Here is a 23,129-nt window from a genome sequence, read left to right on the forward strand (position 1 = left end):
ATATTAATATAATATATGATCAAAGATGCCAGAATATTAATTACTAGAAAATAATCTATTTCTGCATTGAATTCATAGTTTAAGCGTATCTTACTTCATTATTGGTCTGTGATCGTTTAACGTAGCTTCGTAACTCAAGCAACTAAAACCAAGTAAAATTTAATTGACTTTATAAATAGCTTGAGCCAGTGAAAAGTGAAATCGTATGAGACACGGCAATGCACAAAATCGGCAGTATATGTAATTGCAATAAACATTTATTTATATTACATTCAAAAGTAAATTCTAAAGCAACGCACGATTAAATTATTTTTAAAAGCTCTCAAATTCTCGCGGACACCATTAAAATCGATTTCATTAATTTGTTCCTCGATGGAGGCGCGTTTTATTACCACCGGCTTGTTGTAGCCAATGCCACGCGAGCCAATACGATACACAAAAATGGATCTTTAATCGTTGCCGAGCGAGATATTACTGGGAAAATTGGCAATAAAAGCGAACCGAGACTCTGAAGACCGAATCAATTGTCAGTGCCCGTCTTACGTTGGAAACGATTCTTCGCAAAAGTATTCAACGCGGACGCTGATGAAAATGCCTCGTAAATATGAGCCAGCTAAATTGCTCGTAAACCGCGTGATATAGCCTGATTAAAATATATTAATATCACCTTGAAATACTTGTTAGAAGAATGTCTTATACATCTCCCAGTTAGCATTCCCTATTCGAAATTCTGAGCATAATCCAGCCCATTGTTCATCCTTCTTATTTTATCGTGCGTTAGAGGATTCATTCGATGAACAAAACTATAAAATTGAGTAGAAAATTCTATAAAGTATTTTCATGAATATTATAGAAGTGAGGAAAGCTATTCTAAATAATTATTGAGATGATAATTTACTACAATATAAAATCAAGTTCTTAGCTTGAAAATTCTCCAGAGATAGACATAAACATCTATTTCTTTCCAATTTCAATTTTAATCACTGAAAATATCCTTTAAAATAAACTAAAACTCAGGATCGACTTTTCCATTATTAAACGCTTGAACTTGTTGCTAAAGACTCATAGAAAATTCGCATTATGTCCACGTAATTTCCATAGGTAAACTAAATAAAAGCTTTATGCGATAAGCACACTCTATAAAATTGATGTAGACGGATAATTGATGTATTGCAAATGTGATGGAAATTTTGCGAAAAGTAATTTTGCTTTCCAATTTCGATGCTAACTAATAGGACAAATGTGAGAATTTCTCTCTGTCCGAGAGCTGACAAATCTATCAATCGATCGCAAGGATCGTCTAGGCGTACTGTCTCGGCCGGCAACACAATGCCACGCGTGGACGTGCAGTCGCGAGATTAGCAATCAGAATGGAACGGTTTATTAAAGGCGTGTCAACGCATGTACACGCGCGCACACAGAGAGAGAGAGAGACATGTTCGTATATGTACCTCCTCCTTCTCGAACGACGAGATCACCTCGTAGTAGAATTGCTCGGCCATCGACAGATTGATCTTCAGGGACGCGCGATCCTCGTCGTCCTTCTGCTCCTCATCCTCCGCGCCGTCCTCGATATCGTAATCCTTAATCACGACGCTCCTGCGCGACAGGATCTCGATCCCGTTGTTCTTTACCAGCTCCATTTTTTTTCCCCCTTATCACTTGTTGTCCTCGGCGTGACACATCCGAACGCGCACCTTCACCGGAAGCACACTCGAGCCGTTGCGCGGGGTTGCCTAATTCCACCGCGCACTTATTCGAACGCACAAACGAGCCGCACAAGTTCGAAGCACGTTCCGGTGGCTAGGTACTTACAAAGAAGCACTCGATAACAACTTCGAGCCCCTGGATTATATAACCTATCACAGCTGATTCACTTTTGGTTGACTTTCACTATGGTTGCCTATGTCGACGACACTCGCACATCGTGGTGTATCGTTACACCGTTTATTAAACCTATTCAACGCCTATTCCTCTCACGTGTCTTTCAGCTCGAATCTTCTAGGATTGAGCTTCTCCGTTGTCGATCGTGATCGACGGATCTCGGTATTTGCGTCGCGATCGCGCCAAGAGAAATTCGGTTCTCTCGATCGGTCGTTTGGCGCCAGGATGCAGAATAAAGTCATTGTACCGCGGATTGTGTGTTGTTCTGCTTCTCTTTTTTTTTTTTCGTTTCACTTTCCGTCGCACTCCGAGTTCACGGTATTAGCCGGTGATTCATAGCTGGGCGTTTTCATTCGGACCTCTGCGAACGATGTTTTCAGTTAGATCGAGAGAGAGACTGGAGAGTCGAAGGAACGCCGAAGAAAATGCGAGGAAAGCGGACCGTGCGTGAAGCCGGCACGCTCGCGAGCGAACTGAGCCGAAGTAACGAAAGAGCACGTATAATGCCGCCCGTGTCGGTCTCGCATCGCGGTGACAACCAACACCGACGCTAGATAAGCCCTGCCGGCCGGCCGGCCAGTTTTCTCGACGGAAAACTGAACGCTGGACCGTCGTCAACCGAACACCATATAAGAAAATGTATATTTTATGCAATTTTATACGTATCTACATAATTTATATGTTAACCCCTTGTACTATAATTCCTATCATGTTTAGTCCTTAATATTTTTAATAATGTGACCAGACAATTTTTCTTTCTTTCATTGTCTTTATGTACTTTTGTTTCTAGACTTTGATAAAAGAAGAATTTTTCTTTATTTTGATGTAGGGGAAATTAATAATGTTCATATTTAGTACGTCTCCCACGTCAAGGGATTAATAACCTTTTATTGTATATCTAAATTCTTCAACTGCTTTAAATTGTATTTATTTATTTTTCCCACAAATGCATGAAATTCGGTGCCTATTAATTATATACGTAAATACAGAATATTCAGACTGAATCTTACAATAAGGTATGATTTATATAATTGGCAATAAAGTACCATTTCGAATCAAATATTTTACAAATGCTTTGCAGATAGTGCATATTAGCTTCTGCCATTTATGCACTCTTGTCTCGTATACCTTTGCTCTGGAGATAGTGAAGATCTACGACGTCGCCAGTCAGTAAACGCTATTTACGCGAACAGATTAGATATACGGGGTAAGTCATTCAACTCTTTCGCCTTCATTTATGTTGTAAACTGTTCTATAAAATAGTGTTACGAATAAAATTGTATGCACTCAGAATTAATAATTTTGTACATCACATTTACCTTTCTGTTTTTTTAGATTAAATACTTTGTAGATATAATTCTTATACATCTTCTAGCAAATGAAATTTACTTATGTGTAATTATTTATATTTAAAAGACTCCCTTTAAAGATTGAACTAAAATGAAGCAAATTGTTTCGCAAGTGAAAAATTGTTACGTAGTTTAATTTATTATTATCTAATACATACAGTTGGTAGATTTTATATATCCAGTTTTACTAATGCAACAGAAATTAATAGTCACATTATGTCGTTGCTTGATAGAAATTATACGTGCGTTTATGAAGATAAATAAAGTATGCGTCTTTCTATTATTTATCAAAAAGCAAGCTTTCAAGTAATAATAATTTTTGTCTCATTTTTAAAAGAAATCGACCACTACGCGTCGCAAGACAAGTCCACCAATATTTTCTCTCTTCCTCTTTCCATAAATATTGAATCCGCAGCAACACGACATTTTCCCCCTTATCGGCGAACATACTGATCGCGCTCTGCGAGACAAAAATGCAAGGTATCGCGTTTATCTCCGCGAAAGGAGGCGGTCGGTATGAACTTGTTCGAAATCTGTTGTCGTTGCGGCGAAGTCTCAGGAGCCGCCGATAACAAACATTTCCCTCGCGCAAAGTGGCCGGGATAGGGTGTAATCGCGCGAAAATAATCAAATCTTGGCGGGATCTCGTGGATTCCGAGCGGCGGAGAATTTTACGGAACAGCTAGACCATCGGGACGCGGTATTCTAGGAACGATAACAGGAAACCAAGGTGAAACCCTCCAGACGCAAAGCGGGATTTGAAGCGCGCGGAAACGAGCGGATAATACTGAAATCGTTCCCCGGGCGTACTCGGATGAAGATGAAAATTATGCGGGGAACGGTGGGACGTGAGTAATGAACAAATGAATACCGGGCAAGATACGGCCCGGCGTGTGTTTCTCCGTTGCCGTGTGTCGATTGCGGCAACGTCGGGAGAACTGGTTTTTAACGTGGAAAGAGTAAAAATATACGCAGGCTTGCATCGTAGGAACCGGCAGCGAGGAAGAACGCGGCTGTGTGCAATAAAGTCTCCATTTACATTCGGAAACTGCTTTAGAACCAGAAAATTTCGAAACAGTCCCTAAGAAATTGGAGACTCGTTGTTCTACGACTGTCCGACAGAAAATTATCCCCTGCCCGCTAAAGTCTCGGGAAGAGAACAGGCGCGAGAGAGTGTATCACAGTTTCTAGCGTTCGTTATTGCAGTTTCTTTACCTAGAAATGTTACAGCGGTTGTAGCTGGATTGCAAAAGTTCACACAAAGTGATACCTTTACGATACTTTTAGAAAGTGGCCTCTTTTCCCTGTTCGATGCATTTAAAGAAATACAAATGAACGTAAATTCTACAAAATCACCCTATCTGTAAAATGATTTTCATGCGCTACGAATAAGTTAGTTTGTTCGTTTTATAGTATATAGTATTAGACATATTTGTTAAATATGTGAGGTCTAGAATACAGTAGTTGAAATGAAATACTCAATTAATCCTCATTTCATAGCTTTCGATAGTTTTTCTAACGCTTAAAATATATCAAATTTTAGAATACGTACAATTGTTTTTCAAGCACATAACTATTTAAATATATTAAACTTTTATACTCTTTCACTTTGTTTATTTTTGAATAAAAGTGTTGAATATGACCTATTCAATTAACACATTAAAGGCGGGGGATCTTGACGAAAGTATGCTAGGTAACGCTTCAAACCAAAAAACATACTAAATACAAATGTAAAGTGCGCATGGATTGCGCAATGAGGTTGCAAACCGTACTAATACGACTCCCGCCTTTAAGCTACAGTCGAGATAAATCGTATTACTACGACTCCCTCCTTTAAGCTACAGTCGAGATAAATCGTAGTACTACGACTCCCGCCTTTAATGTGTTAATATAAAGTAAATTTCGTCAAGTAACCAAAAAGTAGGAGGCGATCTTTTCAGTAACTCCAAGCGCGATAACATAACTGTGCACCGCGATGAAAGAAAGTCTTCATTGCGAAACGAGTCGAACGATAGTTAATTCCTCGGTTAACAGGCTAACATTAGAGTCTTACGTCAGCCACCCCGCGTAAACGTTGCTTCGGCTGCCGAGGGTACACGACTACTTATTTCAGCGATAGCTAAGGTGAAAGTCGAGCGAGTCGAAAAAACAATCTGCTTACATGGTGACGAGTACACGGTGGTAAGATCGTTTTTTTTTTTTTTGTTCTGTTCCGGTGTAGCTCGAGGCAAGTCCTGTTATGAAGGGCTTAGAAGACCCTACCAACCCAACAAGGAAGCCTCTCCGGTTGTTACGCGACACCGACCCGGAGGACCCACGCGCGCACCACCGTCTAGAGCAGTCCGCTCCGTTTGCTCGTCTTTTTCTGCCGATCAGCCGCCCACTGATTTCCTTCGTCGATACCGCGGACATTTTCATTCGCAAAACATCTGCTCCGGTTAATTGGCGACGATAAGGCGCGGCGAGCGTGGATCAACCGGCCCAGCCGACCACTGTTTTATCGTTAAAAGTCGCGGCGGATCGCTCGGAAAAATCACACCCCGGTAGAAAGTTGGCGTGCGACTAATGAAAGGAACGATCTTAAATTCTGATTAACGCTTTCGCGGTCAACGGCTACGGTCTTTTTGTCCAGGGCGCGACCGCGTACACCCGCCGCCTTGTCTGGTCTGTAAACACGTGGAGGTCGAACTTTTTAAATCGCCTTCGTAAATTACCATTAAAACGGGTATGCAAACGAGGGAAATTCGTTTTCCTATATACACACTTACGTCGATCTGCTTTATTTATGGATTGAATGGGACACGCGCAATTTTTATCTTTAATTCGTAATCGCGGCTGTTGTGTAATAGTAGTTTCGCTCGAGTAGTCCAAAAGGGGAGGTGATATTTTATTACGGAATTAGTAGATGCAAATGTCATGGCAGGTTGCAATTATATTGTATATGTTTGATTTTCTTCGTATCTTGTTTAGATACAATACTTTTGTAAAATATATTGTTGTATGATACGTATTGTGCTGTGGCAAGTATACTCGTTAAAAACAGTTGATTAAACATTTCGATTTCATTGTTACTAACGTGCAGTAAAATGAAAACTGCGGGACGCGCCGTGCAGGGAAGATCGCGAAAGCGTTTAAATATATTTGACTTTTTCCAAGAGCAACGGGGATCCGATTGGCACCGCGCCAACAGTAACATCAACGTCACCGCGGTGAGGAACGGGCCGGAGACGGCAGTGACCGTGTGTTCCAGGTGTCCCAAGGGTACGTATATTGAAAACGAAGCGCGCGTGGAAGCCGGCAGCGTGACTTTCATTTCCACCGCGGCGGCGAAACGAAATGGAACGGTAAGAATTGGTGGTACACGCGCGTAAAGTGTATCGTCGGCTCGTAAAACAGCGGCGGCGTCGAACGGCCGACCGTTTCTCCCAGGATATCCGCGCGATGCCCGGGATGATATCCATGATATCTAGTCGCCTGGATAATAAAAAAAGACCGCCGCGCCGCCGTAGGAACACCGCGGTGGAGAGACAAGGTGAAACGATAACGCGATGCCGCTTCCGTAACACGGATCGCGATAAAGCGTTCTCGGAGCGAGCGCGAAGGAGAGCGGCGCGAAAAACGCGGGGCGAAACCGCTCGTTCCCGAGACGATCGCCGAAGGAACGTGACCCATAACAGAGTGAATCGCGAGCGGTCTCGATATCGTGATCGTCAAAAATGAGAGGCGGGGATCGGAGACGGCGCGTAATCCACGAAAATGGCCGCCGCAACCGCTTCATGAACGCCCGTAACCTCGGCACAACGTGATTCGATCGGCTGTTATTTCGCGACGGACAAAAATCCACTCCTCTGGGGAGAGCGTGGCTATAACTGCGGTTTGCAGTTTGCTGCGACGAAGGTGAACTTTGACAGAAAATGACCTTCGCGCGACTAAATTAACAACTTCAGCGATAATTCTTGAACTTGGATATTTACAGCGGTTTGAATAATCAGAGACTCGAAGTAACTTTCGTATTATTTCTGGCACTGAAACGAAAAATAGTATATTTCTATCTTACAATTAATAGATAATACAAATACTCTTTTTGATTTTTGTTTAATTATCATAAAAAATGTCAAAGTTACTTGGAGTCTATTTTTATTATGCACATCACTGGACTTATGTTTTGGGTATAAATAAAATCTCTTAAAGCGCAAAATACTGTTCTCATCACAAACTTCTCGTAAAACTAACACGACTTTGTTTTTTGGGTGTCACGAACCTTTTTTCCTTTTCTTCACTTAATTTAATATTTCTTGTACACTGTGCTTCAACTTCGCACTTTCACATGTTCTTTTCGTTTGCGATTGGTCACAGAATCAGTGGACAATCGCGGAGGTTGTCGCCGAATTGGGCGAGAAAATAACAATAAACGACAAGCGAGTGAAATCGGCTTAACGTGGTGCGACTTGGGGGACCAGGAACTGTCATCTTTGAGTAAGCATATCACTCAATTACGACGATTCCGTTAGCCTGTCGAAGACCTTTTTCGAATGGTGTGTCGCGTGACGAATGGCAGACATCTTGCAAACCCGTACCGTGTCTTTCTCTCACGTTGGCAATAAGAACAAGCACGAAGTTACAGTTATTCGTCTTTTCTTAAGTTTACGGTTAACAACTTACGTCGTTAAATTGTAGTTATTTTTGTTTAAATAATCTACAGTTAGTCCACTGTCACATCTCGCAACTCTTTCGCGACACGACGGGCGCCTTCGCGTTGTCTTAAACATTTTTAAATGTATATATTGCGATCACGTGTTCGTATCTGCTTAGCGAGAACTGCACAGTATAAATTAAACTATACATAAGCCATCGAACATCAAAAGTCAATAAACAAATCAAAAAACAATTGTTGTCACTTATTTCCCATTAATTGTCAATATTAATCGTATAAAAATATAAGAGATTACTTTCTAGAAAATTACATTCTGGAAAATGTTTTATTATTTTTACAAAATATCGCGATAATTGGGTCGTTCGTACTAAGCGCCCACACTCATCCCAGCTGGAATTTCGAAAATATTTCACCAGAAAATCTGGAATATCTCTAGCCAGCCGAAGTATTCGGTCAATTTTTCATCCGCCCCTAACCCGCGCGAAAATTTCTGGTAGGCTACGCGCGCGCATCTCCTTTCCGTGCTCCCCCGGCGGCGTTAAATACTGATTTTAATTATTCGGGATTACAGGTTGCAATATACCGAATTCCGTGGTCGCCGCAGCGTCATATATACCATTTACACGCTGGGTGTATTACATTATGCACCATCTGCATACCATTTTGTAGCCGGTATACGGATATTTTGTCGCGCGTTTCCTACCCCTGACGAGGACGCGGCGAGCCGCGGGCAAAAACCGCCCCGGAACGATAATTACTCGAACTTCGGGAGTTTCGTCGATTATTAACAAACACCGAATTTAGCTGGCCATCGTGCTACGGATAATGAAAGTTCCACGGCAATTTGGAATTGTGTTTCGGCTAGGCGAAAATTTAAAGAAAACGTGCCATGAAAAAGGCACTTTTCTATTGAGTTCGGTATAAAAAGAACTAAGTAGGTGTCATCGAATAAGATAATTAGTGCACAAAAAATATAGTTCTCGTAATATACCCGATACTTTTGTGAATGTTTCGTGCTTTACTCGATTGTTTGATTAATTATTAAAGTAAACGATTAAAGTGAATGTTCAATACATTAAAAAAAAGTATATGTAATCAATACTATATATAGCTACACGGAAAAAATATATATTAAGAAAAATGGTAGTTTAGTTATGAAAAACTTTATTTGCGCAAAATCCAGCCTAAGAGGTTAATGTGTCTAAACGGATCGTATTAGTCACGAAATAATTCGATGGAATGGACCGTTTCGAATTTGAACATAAAGACGGTGAATTACGTTCGCGCGTTCGATGACTCAGGATCGAGGCTGGCGTAGGAGCCATTTATGGGCACGAACAAGCTAGAAACACTGCTCTTTAACCGTGTCGAGCTTAATCGAATCAATTCGAAACGAGCCTCGGCAATCCACGGAATTGACGAGTGACCGAGACGCGAATTAGAGTCGTCGGTCAATAGGAGAATACCGCAGAGACAAAAAAAGGCGAAACGATCTGGCGCTGCAACGTCTCGGCACGGACACCTGATAACGCGCAACCACAATGGCCGACGATCCATCCGGACCCGACTGACTTCGCAAAATACACGGGATCTCCAGCGAGAACAGTTCGCGATAATACCGCTTAATTATATTCAACCACTCCGACAACTTTGCCAACTTCTGCAATTGGGTTAGTGCGCGTCGCGTGAATCAAGCTAATAAGATGAATGACGCGCGATTGTCCGGCTGCTTTTAATTAGCTTGAACGATGTATCGTTCCGAGTCCAGATATTACAACGATCTAGAAAATCGCTGAATAAACGGGCTGAGATATAACCCAGAGAATTGGGGCTCCGTAAGAGCCAACTATCGTTCAGCGGCTATGCAGAACGGCTGGCGGATAATGCGCGTTTATTTCACGGATATCAGTAACAATCCGGCCAGTGTTCCTTCGGAGATGCGTCCATAAATTCTTCACTGTCGTGATCGAAGATGTTTTATACTAAAAGATCGTCTTTTTTTTAACCACTTAGCTGCGTCGATGTATTTCGAAGATAAATTTTATTATGCGTTTTATCGATCGCACTGGGTGCAGTGTTTTTCACAATTGTTCTATAATTATCTTAAAGTGTGCGAAATTTATGAATATATTTCATAAAGATTTTGACCTAAATCGTAGGAAAAGTATTATTGTTGGAAGATGTCAAATTTTTATTTCCTTCTGACGTGTATACACGTCGTACGCAGCCAAAAGGTTAATCAACATTTCTCGTTATTAGAACTTTATATTCATTGATCTTTCGTGTATTACATTAGATAATAATGTTTATAATAGCATGTCTACTAGTATACTATACCTGCTCCTTCACATGTAAATTACAGTAACTCTATTCCACAGTTATGGAAGTCCCGCAGATGTTATTTATATATAACACACGACAAAACAGTAACGATGTATTTATTTGAAATAGAAAATCATTTAGCGTCAGTGATATGTATTCAGTAATTTATATATATATATTCATATATTAATTTATATATTATATTTATATATTATATTTAATTACGTTCGCAATCCGCCCTAGAAAAGAACGAAGTCCTAAAAAGGCAATAAGAAAAAAAGGATTGAATACAAACAAGAGTGTAATTCCGCAGAGCGTAAACGCCGCAGATAAAACCTCTCATCCGCGCTTTTGCATCGATACAAAATATTGATATTTGATTCAAAAAATATCGATATTCCAAATACTGAAATTGCATCGCTGTCACTAGCTTCCATCAATCGCGTGACTACCGAGCAAAATAAAAATGTAAAAGACGAAGTAAGACGCGCGTATTATCCTCGATATAGGAAACGGTGGCGTTATAAGGTATTGCAAAGCATTGCCAAGGTTTCTGAAAAGTTGCATAGCGTTGCATGTTGCTGTATAGCGATACGTAGTGTTATATAGCGTTGGAGAGCGTTTTATAGCTTTGTATAGCGTTGCACAGATTTGTATAGCGTTGTACAGCATTGTATAGCGTTGCCTAGCTTTGCATAGCGTTGCACAGCTTTGTCTAGCGTTGCCCAGTTTTGGCTAGCGCTACACAGCTTTGCATAGCATTGCCTAGCGCTACACAGCTTTGCATACCTTTTCCTAGCGTTGTATAGCTTTGCATAGTATTTTCTAGCGTTGCACAGCTTTGTATAGYATTGCCTAGCGTTGCACAGCTTTGCGTACCCTTACCCAGCGTTGCCTAGCTTTGCATAGCGTTGCCTAACTTTGCATAGCGTTGCCTAGCTTTGCATAGCATTGCCTAGCGTTGCACAGCTTTGCGTACCCTTACCCAGCGTTGCCTAGCTTTGCATAGCGTTGCCTAGCTTTGCATAGCGTTGCCTAGCTTTGCATAGCGTTGCCTAGCTTTGCACAGCGTTGCCTAGCGTTGCACAGCTTTGCCTAACATTGTATAGCGTCTTCCTGCGTTTCAGCCTCGGTAGGAAACGCGCGCAGCCGGGTTATGGCCGGAGGAACAGCCACGTAGAAAACCATTTAACTCTCTTCGGCCAATTCCATTTAAATCCCCGACATTTCGCGAGCCGTTATCCCGGATTTGCCGGGATCCCCGCGTACACGTGTTTCCGTTCCGTGCCCGCTCGCCTTTATCTGAACGCGTTCCTCTATGCGGCAACGTGGTAACCGAACGATCGTTGCGGACGTCGCGCGCGATACAACCCCGCGCAGATAGTAGGTGCCGAACGACGCTCATATCTGGAACCTTTTAACGAGTGGTGACGTCTAATCGGGCATCGAGACGAGCACGGAGACTGAGGAACAGTTCCGAGGAATCGTCTTCTATCGGATAAGTACACACGGATTATTTCGACTCGCGTATATTCGCGTTTATTCGCGCATACACGCGAACGCCGTAGCTAGAAACTGCATTCCGATACGGACGGAGAATCGACTGAAAGTATTTTTCGAGATAGGGAGTCTCTTGGTTCGATAAGAACAATTTGACGCTCGACTACGGTTACGCAGAAAATATTACGTTCACAACGAAACGTTTTATACTAAAATGTTCCGCGATTATCTGACATTATTTATACAGGTACTCGTTTCTGATGAGTATACTCGTCGTAACATAAAATTTTGCCATTTATCTAACTACGTGGGAAAATGTCGTAGGATGTTGAAGTAATCCGCGGTGATAAGACTTTCAACAAATCGATTTAAAAATAATAACGGGAAAGAAGTTAGTAGCGTAAGCTAAATACAAGGGTAAAGCAAAATGAGTCATTTTACGATCCGTTGCGGAAAAATATATTATATCAATGCTTCGAAGTACACGCGAGGTTTCAGAAAGACATAACAGTTTCTATGTGACTCTTGTTGCTACGCCATGTTGTAAACTATCCGTCTACATGTAGTAAGAATCATTAGGACATTGTCTACGCGTTATACCGATCAGTATCGATCCCGTGTACTTTAGCGCGTGGGTTTAATTGAAAGCGTTGCTGTGAGAGCGGCCTCCGTTTTTTTGAGCGAAAGCGAAGCATGACATGACGTTTCTTGGTACTTAGCAGACAAGATGGTAGGCTCGAGTTGAGTAGCTATCGCGGCTTCTATTGCTCGTTTTGCGATGAAAGCGAATGGAAGGACGCTTCATAGCATAGTTGTCTTATCCGACTCTGAAGTGGGCTTTTTTGTGCTTGAACAGCTATTTGCGGGGGCGTGACGAAGGGATATAGTAACTCCGTAAGTACTGAAATGTTTGCCTCTGATTGGCGTGGAGATTAGGGAGGGGAACTTTTTACGATGCCAACGAAATCCGAGAAATTCCCGAGTTAAATAATGATAATCTGTCGTCAAATATTACGAATGCTAACATTTAAGGACCAATAAACTGTAGAGTTTCGTGCAAATAATTTTGTACGAAATTAATATTTTCACGAGATGCTTCATGGAAATCGGTATAAAATATCAGACATTAACTAGAAAATTGTTCGTGGTAAAATTAACCAAATGTATTCCATTCTCTAGTTCTTTTTAAAGGTATGACTCCTTCTGGTTTACGAAGTAAATTTGTATCATTGAAGGAAGACTGAACTGAAGAATAAAAAGACATAAAAAGATCATAAAAAGACAAGTTTTTAAAGAAGAAATATAAAAGGTACAGTGAATCGTCTCCAATTCTCCAAACAGAAGTGGACAATTTAACACTAGGTTTACGGGACCCGTCAATTTGACGGATTTCAAACTTTGAAATGAAACACGCAAAAAACCATAGCATTAATCTTAACTACTTTGCGCCGTAAATTTATAATTTCATTAAGAGAGTTTATACACACAATTATTATTTTCTTAAGCTTCCTAAATTTCTTACTTCCGAAGACTATTGGACGATTATTCGAGCTTTGCAACTCGTTTTCGTAGTTGTTGACAATCAGCGGATTTGTCCATCTCTATTTGCAAGCTGAACCTACCTAGTACCTATAAAACACGTCTCAACTTTCTAACCCTATTAAAAAGATCGAACCCGGAGAACACAATCCGAAAAGTTCGTGCGTTTTCGTGCGTACTCGACACGCGTCGAACTTTATCACCGAAATTTTCAGAAACGCAAAGACTCAAAATCCCGGCACGATACGCGGAACGCGAGGCCCGTAAAAATTTTATCACGAAGCCGGCCGGGTTCAGAGAATTCCCAGGGATCGTGAACAAACAGCGCACCGTTCCCATCGTCGCGCCTAAGCTCGTCGCCCCTTTCATCATCCGCCTCGGGTGGAAGTCCCTAATGAAAAGCGGCCTCTTTTTGGTTGTATTACGCGTTTTCTAGCCGGGTTAGGCAAACACATGCTTTCCGCGCGGAACTAGACGAAAGAGGACCCGGGTATCAGAGAAAAAGAGAGAGAGAGAGAGAGAGAGTTCCCGAGGCACCCGCGGCATGAAAACCGCTGCTCCCGTCCCTTCTCTGTGCGCCAGGGTTTGTTAATCAGATACGATGATATGACAACGGCGCATCAGCTGCCGTGAATGGACTGTAACGTAATTAAGATTCCAGAGGCGGTTGGCAGCGCGTGTCTTCGTCAATCCTGTCCGTCCGGGAGGGAAACGACGATAAACAGACGAGAACCACGAGAAAGAGAGAGAAGTGTGTGTAAAAGAGAGAGAGAGAGAGAGAGAGAGAGAGAGAGAGAGAGAGAGAGAGAGAGAGAGAGAGAACCAGAACGGGGAGGGGGAGCGGGATCGGACCAGGCCGAGCTGGGCTAGGCCGAGCGCACAGCCCAGGCCTTTGTCTTTTCAGAATGATATGCATGCAAACGCCGTTACGAGAGATTACATAGCCGGCGATTAACCGCAAGAATTGGGCCGTGTTTAATGTATTCATTGTACGGAATCGTGGCGCCGCTGATCGTCAAACAATAGGACGATTGAAAGGACTCGAGTGTCTCGGGGCCCAGTGGCCACAGATTCGCGGATCGTTTACCTCTGATCTTGCATTCCCTGTGAATTCGTTCGAGCTATCGAGTAACGTGGTGTAACAGGGTTTTATTCAATCATCCTGTTGAGCTTTGATTGGACCACTGAGGAGAATAGAAATAGCACATTGGACACATCCGTGGTCTTTGACGTTACGAATTCAGACACAGTATATTCCGTGCTAAGTATTCGGTGGTTCCGAACCACCATTAAAAATTGCTGCATCGCGTTTTAAAATAATGTTTGCATTATCAAATTACTTTGTATTAAATACCAAATTGTTATATAATAAAGTGATAGTCATGCGCAGCTTTACCGAATCTGATAAAGCATGCAATACTATTCTTTAACACTAAATCTACCAAGTCGGTAAAAATGACCGATTCCACACTTTTTCTTTATAAAATTGTTTAGATTATAAAGTCTTTTACAAACGAAATTATTAAATGGAGATCACGGTTGAAGCATAAATTATAATACAAATGGCGGAATGTCTAAATAAATCCAGTCTCGCCATTTTTCTAAAGCAAAACGCGTAGCCACTGTTCGAGTTCGGTAGGTTTAGTGTTAATTTATTCTCTGGACGTCGCTTTTGATTCGTATAATACAGTTTCTACAGACAACATCTGATTTAGCTTCGCATTAAGAATTACATTGGCAATCGATAGAAACCTAATTGCCTCGGAAAACTCGCGGCCCGATAACAGAACCAAGCAATCATCGAAACTGTTCGCGCAATTAAACCAGCTCCGGGTGGTTCGACGGGGAATCTTCGCGTTTGCTTTATGGGAATCATTCCGCTCGCATAAACGCGTAGCGGGCAGCGGAGAGAGAGAGAGAGTGAGAGAGAGAGAGTGAGAGGGAGAGAGTGAGAGAGAGAGAGAGAGAGTGAGAGAGAGAGAGGAGGAGGAGGAGGAGAGAGGACCAGAAATAACCCAGGCTTGCGACCAGGAAAAAGAAACGAAAAAATGTTGAAAAACGAAGAAATCTCGCCGACTTCTCTCCCTTCTTCGGAGACCGCTTCTACTTCGTTCGTGTTCCTCTATTTTCTCACTCCTCCCAACTGACGAGTTTCTCGTCTGAGCACGCAGGTTCCTCCGGTCCCTCTTTCCTTCTTTCAAGTGTCCGGGAGAGGATGTATTCATTACGGCACGGGTCAAAATAATTCGCTCGATGTGCGCTGACAAAGACACGGGGTTACATCGATATCTTTTTCAACTATAATAGAGACTTTCATCTTTTAAGCTTTAGTTTTCTATTATCCTGATACCAAAATATTCTATTAATTATTCATATCATATATAATATATGCTTGTTTTTATGAAGCGACAAAGGATAGTTGCTTCTGCTGCTCTGTGAACCTAGTAGAGTTAGCTAGTAGAGCGAGGACCTAGTACAACGAGGATTTATATCATTTTTATCGACAATTATAAATGTTTCGTCCAAATTCTAATTTTTGACCTTGATTTCAAAGAAGTAGATCTAATAATTGATAAAAGAAAACTAATATGTGCAGATTTTAATGGATCCAATTATAACTGTCATGAAATTATTAAAATTGTCCACCGTTTGAAAAACAGTAGGAAGTAAAACATTTGATGATTATAAAGAGGCAATTGATACTCTGGTACATTCAGAGCTATAATAAGATTTCTATAAATTATAAATACTGTATAAAAACGTTTGTGTAAATTTAGATGCTTCTAGAATGACTCACGAGTGAGAATAAAAGTAGTTTGTTCATTCCTCTAAGAGTTTTACGAGTTGAAAATTAAATAAGAACTTCCTACATAGCTTACTTCCTTTGTGTGCAAAGTTCCCTCTTTAAGCAAGATTCTAAGTAAACGTACAAACGTATAAAGAGATCTCGGTAGGATCTCTTCATCATTTTTACTGAATTTTTATCCTGATCCAGTTAAGATCTCTACGTTTTTATACGACTGTGTTTACAAAGTCTCAAAGACCTTAAAATGTCGATGAAAAGAGGAAAGATCATAGTTTATCAAAGTATAATATAATACAGGGTGGTCCAATGGTTTCAAGTCATAACTTCGTTATTATTGCATTTATGAAAAAATGCCAAAGGAGAAAGGATAAATGGTTCGAAGAGCACTACAGCTGTAGGCCTTTAAATTTTCTTTTATTTACAACAAATACGCATTTCAATTGTTAATTGCACACTTGAAACCATTGCGTGGACCACCCGGTACATTCGACTACAAATAATTCATTCGAATAACTATTAACAATATATTGGATAAATATTTGTTCGAAATTTTTCCAATAATAATTATTAATTACAAGATTACATTATTATCTAATACATCTAATATAGAATAGTGGTCTCGTATTTTCTCGTTTTAAATGCGGACTTCATTTATCCCGAATTCAATATGGTTCTCCTTAACGCGTGTAACAGAAGAATAATAGCGGGAACGAGGCGAAGAAATTCGAGAACACTTTGAGAGAAGCGGAATTCGGCGAATGCCGATTTTCCCGTGGCCAGTGGCGGCCGCAACAAGGAAAAATCTTGGAGCGGAAGGAACCGTGAGCGTTGTCCAAGTGATTTCAGCTTCGTGGCAAGTGGAACGCGACGGAGTAACGCGCGGTACAAAAGACCGTTATGCTGGCGGAACATTGCGAAATGACACATGAGAAGAAATAGGTCAAACGATTCAACTGTCAGTGTGCTCGCGGTGGTGGTGCGGGATGAGACGATGACGGGGTTGTGTAGCATTCAATACATCTCCCACTGTGATTTCTACTGGCCGACCGAGCCGAACCTAAGCGCGATCGAACGAAAACGAATGTATGTACTCTCGGGCAACCCTCGAGAATTTATCCCGTTATCCTCTTACAAAGGGAAAGTAATTCTCTAGCTTTACTTGCCAGATTAGCTGTAAAAACACCTGCGAATGCCGAGGCTATTTCCATGAACCTTCTCTCGTGTCACTAATTAGTAAACTTTTCGAGCTAACTTTTACGAAAGTTTCTTTAACGCAATTTTTATCAAAGACGTGAAAAGACATCGGATAAACTTTTAATCTAAAAGTTTTCCTCGCGAATGATTAATTTAGAATTGTCTCTATGATAAATAATAATTTTGGACGACACTTACAAATTTTTGTAATATTCTCCGAGTACAAAATAAGAATAAGTCTGAGTACAAATTATCGGAAGCAAACTAGTCGCGTTCAGCTTGCCGCAAAGCTCAAAGATCGTTTTTAGATTTTTCATCCTCAGATCCGGCATCGAGGTCACAGTTTTGATTAACATCAAAAAAACGATGTTAAAACAGAAGTTCAAAGAATTTTCTTTTTGCAGAAGGTTGTCGTAGCGTATGGTAGGTGTAATCAATATTGAAGCATCTTCGAGGGATAAGTGATTAATATTGGAAAGGGTTGCAGCGTATCAATTTCAAATCGGCGAGGTATACGGGTGCACGCAGGTTGCAAGCTGTCAGGCGGGCTTTTAACGATGAATAAAGCTTTTCGACAGCTTTCTCTTAAAACTCGTAAAACGACACCGCCCTCACCTTGGGATCCGTCCCGTTGCAACGCGAACTGATAGATGCTGGTGTGGTTTATTCGCGTCGATGTCTGAGAATAATTCGCATGAAAATTTTAATGGAAACACATCCGCGTGAATTATCGTTGCTGGCTCTCTGTTTGCCGATCGTTTCGGGAAAACGTCTGAACAATCTCATAGAATATTTATAACGCGAATACGAACTGAATCCAAGGAACCATTAAAACAGTCTATAAATAATATGTGTTTGGAAGTTTCCTTGGGCAAACGAAACAAACGTCGAGTGGAAAACGATCTTTATTGCAAGAAGCTTCCCCATCAAAGGTTTCGTGTAGAAAAGTTTTAATTTCTGCCTCGAATTTTTACTTCATCGATTTTTATTCTATCGATCGCAAATCATATTTAAAAAAATTTCAGTAATACACTAAATTATGTACACCAAACATATAAATGTTCAAGTGGCCGCAAACGGTGAAAAATGTGTATTTTATTATTTCTGTACTGTAATAATTCAATAATTATATTATTACTCTATTGCGAGTTAGATATAAAAACTGAAGGTATTAAATAATCTATTAAAACATGACCGTTTTTCGTATGATTCAAGATTCTAAGAATATTTGCGTTGAAATTTATATAAATTCTTAACGTGAACACTTTATGTTTAACGCAGTAATTTTTGTCATAAATACATACAGATCTAGATGCAGTCTCATCTGGTAATTTACTGAACAGTATAAATACACCTGTGATAATTTGGTATAACACTCACAAGCGTCTAAGTAGTTGTCATTTCGGTGTAAGTTTTTGTCAATAAGTTACACAGACGTTCAATATATCCTCTAGATCCCTAAGTCAATAGATAATATTAGGGAACAGTTTACCACAAGCTCCGCGTTCGGATAAATCAGCTGATTACAACGTTCGCGATTAAGTCCGCCGATAATATTCTCGGCATTGGCTCCCTCCGATTATGAACGCCGCGGAACAACCCCCGAGGACGTTCACCTCCTAACAAGACCATTCGTTACCTTAGAGAGCAAAACTTCGTTAACCCGTACTAATTGGGAACCAGGGATTGTGGGAATCGAAGGGAAGTCAGGGCTGAAACGTAGCCCGGGATTAACAAGGTTTTCTTTGACATGGATATTCATTTTTGTAATTCTCGACCTCGTTCGTGGAAGCGAAGTCTGGGGGGGTCGAGCGAGCGAGGGCGAGAATGATCCGTTTCCGTGAGTATCATACTCTCGTTAAGATGACGACGATGGAAGCAGGACGAGGTGAGAAGGAAAGAAAAAAAAAAAGAAAAATTGAAGAAGCAGCCGACCGATGCGCGGGGACCGAGAAGCCGCGCGGCACGAAACGTAAGAGGATGACGCACTTGGGCTCCGGGTTTATTGTTAAAACTAGATTCCGCCGGGTTTACGGGGGCCGAAAAAAAAAAAAAAAAACGAAACGGTTGCCTCGTCAGAGCGGTTGGGAAAGTTTCTGAATTATGAACGCGGCACGGTTTACCGTCGCGTCGTTGCGAGTGCGCACGAATTACGGAGTACAATTAAACCGGCGACTCCGGTAGAGAGACCGGGTCATAAAATTTTGATACGAATGGCTCGTAACATTCTAACTTGTTTGTAATGCATTGCGGCGCATCGCGCCACGCAATATTACCCGTGTATTAATGATTAGTACGGCGCGGTCCGGCGGAGTCGGACAAAGTTATTGGACAATGAGAAGTTGATGAATTAATAAGTAATCCGCTCGCGGTGCTTCTGCAAACATTGCATAGACAATAACTGCTCTAACTTCATTGATGCGGATGCTCTAGATATTTAGCCTCTGGCCTAGAGTAACAGCCGGGGTAACTAGTACTATGATATTCCATCGCGTTCACTCGACGCACGAAATGATCTTATAACTTTTTCGTAATGCGCCTGTTCCAGCCGGTTAATCACTGGACATTTCCGTCTGTCTCGCCAACAATTTCAAACGTTGCATAAAAATAAGATACTTTACTTAATCAAATTAAAATTGAAACACGATATCAATTAAGACAATGAGTGAGAGAATAAAATGGACCTAGCTTAGGTAAGCGAAAAAGACGAATGAAATGCTTATTTATTAATTTTATGTGACGTATTTAAAATTTATAATATAACGAATAATATCATTATTATTACCGAAATTATACAAACTCTGAAATTCATCTTCACGAATGCTTCTCGGAATTTCGTTCATGAAATTTTTTGAAGCAGCGTTTACTGATGCACTTAACAGTTTTTCCACGCCGTTCTATTTTTACGTTCGATATAACTTTCATTCCCACTTCTAATCGATTGTTTTTTGGCTTTATTGAGACTGCTGATAGAACTTGTATCACTTTCACTTCGTGTATCCATTACAGTTTATGCGCTATGTTTAATTATTCCGTAGGCAACACGAGCCAGGAGTGCAATATGATGCGTGTGACGCAAGACTGTTTAGCAAACATCGACGATCAAATTGTGCACGCACGTTTTAGAACTCCATACATTATATATTTCCGCGTGAAAGATCAAAGAATACGATTATGCATTGAATTTCACAGTTTTTTCATTTTAATTTGAACAAATAATTTTGTCACATATATGTAGGCAGCCAAAGTATTAAGGAGTAACGAGGTATTGAGGAAAGTGTGATAGGTAGTATGCAATAGATCACACTCTCTTTTACTTTCCCACGTACATTCGCCTACTCGAACCAACCGGAAGTTCCTATTAAGCAGTCTATACGAGGTCTGATAAAAGAATCCATCTTTGTTTCCGATGACTGTACACGTACCCACGACATATGTATATGCTCGACGATTTCATAATTGCCAAAATGACGGAACAAAAAATTTACAATAATTCTGCGTCTAAAATTAAATCGAGTACAGTAACGTGTACGATATGTTGGAGAAGAAAAAATATCATGAAAAAATTGAGCGTTTATAAAGAGGAAATGAAGACAAAATCGCTGAACGAGTCGAGAGCAATGCCAACAAGTGCGTTTCACAAGTGTCGTGAAAATTGGAAACCATAATTGCCAAAATGACGGAACAAAAAATTTACAATAATTCTGCGTCTAAAATTAAATCGAGTACAGTAACGTGTACGATATGTTGGAGAAGAAAAAATATCATGAAAAAATTGAGCGTTTATAAAGAGGAAATGAAGACAAAATCGCTGAACGAGTCGAGAGCAATGCCAACAAGTGCGTTTCACAAGTGTCGTGAAAATTGGAAACAACGCTGGCACAAGTGCGTTACAGTCGATGGTGACTACATTGAAAAGAATTACATCAATGGAAGAGGAATAAATAAATATTTCTTGAAGTGAATACAAATTCCACAGAATTTTTGGTCACGCAATAAATGCTGTACCCTTCTGTAATGGAATTTTAAAAGTGTTACTTAATTTACCAGGCTAAGATAAAATATCTAAAGAAAACGTTCGAGGCTATCTAAATTAATAATAAATAATAACGAAATGAACAACTGATTTTCGCCTAAATAAACAAGAAGTATTATCGTTGTATCACTATTGACCCAACTTTATTAAATCTTAATGAATGAAAAATTCTTTACCTGATCGTTAACACAATTCGTCTCTATAATCTGTATAGTCTGCTAAATCTGTCATTCTAAATTCTTATAATCTGTCTCTCTAAAATTGAACAGTTCCGGAACATCGATCGGATGCTGCGACCGAATCCAGTTTTCAGCTGTTATAATGGAATGAATGGGAATCGTCGAGAAACTTGGCTGCCGGCTAAAACTGAGAAAGGTCCGAAGAAAAATTTAGCACTTCCGTCGCGACGACATCCTACACCGATGTCAGCAGCCAACGTTTTCGAAGTGTCGGCCATTAAGAAGGAATTCAAGTACTATGGGCAAACTTGGGGGAAAAAAGGATGATCGCGCGGACGTTTACGACCTGTAAAGAGATCCATTTCGTCGAGTGCATTCGAACGTCGACAAATACCTTGAAGCAGACGAAGGAAACTCAAGGAGGAGCAAACTGTTAAGCACTCGAAGCTTTGGAAGGCTGGAAGAAACCTTGAGAACTTCTTTTCCTCCCCCCCCTTTTTTTTCTCGAGCCATGATGCTTCGAGGAGCTGACTTTGACTAGGCAACGTGTCTAACTAAATTACTGTCATCTCGTATCAGGGTAACTACGGTAAGCGCTCGATGGCACCACTCATAACGTTCTTTTAAAGTGTTTCGTGTGCCGTAGATCCAGGAGTTCGGAGATCCATATTTTCATCTGGAAGACGAAACTCTCCGTCGACAAATTTACCTTTGGAAACTTGGCGGTAACGTGGCCGCGCGCATGGTTGAAAGTAAAAGTTCAACGTTTGTTCCTGTAAACATTTAAATATGGAAGGAACATGCAGGATAACTGCTGGTAAACACGCGGCAGATGTTGCTACGCCAATGAAGCTTCCAAATGTTTCCATCTGTACACTGTGTCCCAATTATCCTCGCCGTTAGAGTCATATGTGACTTGCGACTAAGGGGTGAGCATTGGGGTTATCCCGTACAATGCCTGTTAGATTTACCGTCTGAGTTTCTATTGCTCGTAACGCAATCACATTTGAAAAATTGGTAACTGCCTGTGAGCAAATGTAACTAAAATATCGCCGATTTCAAAAGACATTTGTAATATGTAACGTTTTGACAAGTCTTGTATAATATCTCAATGTTCCATCATCAACGATTTCTATTTTATGATAAGACTGTGGATTTTAATAATTTATTTAATAAATTACTAGAAAAACTCTCGAAACGTAGATATATTAGAAAAATGTAAGAGCATTGCTATCTTTTAATTCCAGCTATAATTGAGTTGAAAAATAATTTCCATAATTATCTTTCTATTGCACAAAGATCTGCAGTGTATTTAATCATATTTAGTCTACCAAAAAGAAAAACGTACACTTTGTAAGAAAAGTGAAAAAGAAGAAATTCAACCTATCAGTAGTACGCGAGGATTTCAATTTTCTGTGCCGTCAAACGCGCCACAATCTGCGATAATATTTGAAACGAATTCCTTTCGGTGGCCTCGATTCAAAGCGCCCAGTTTCAGGTGTCATGTATTCAGGATATTTACATAGCCGTAAATCGCGATTAGTAATTCGTGATTCGCGACCGATTTATGATCGCCGGATTTGATTAATAAAAACCGGTGGAACAGAAAACGGTGCTGCTTTTGATCGCCGGCACGGTATGCAGATCACGTCGCGTCGGGACCCGA

At 40.6% G+C, this 23,129-nt stretch overlaps 1 protein-coding gene across 6 annotated transcripts in view; it reads right to left on the reverse strand.

Annotated features, from left to right (window-relative positions):
* The window catches only part of LOC144473563 (dystrophin, isoforms A/C/F/G/H), an 856,126-nt gene that overhangs the window by 49,759 nt on the left and 783,238 nt on the right, over nucleotides 1-23,129 (reverse strand). The gene's annotated exons all lie outside the window — the stretch shown is intronic.

The sequence above is a fragment of the Augochlora pura genome, chromosome 7, assembly GCF_028453695.1.
Source record: "Augochlora pura isolate Apur16 chromosome 7, APUR_v2.2.1, whole genome shotgun sequence".
Taxonomy (NCBI): domain Eukaryota; kingdom Metazoa; phylum Arthropoda; class Insecta; order Hymenoptera; family Halictidae; genus Augochlora; species Augochlora pura.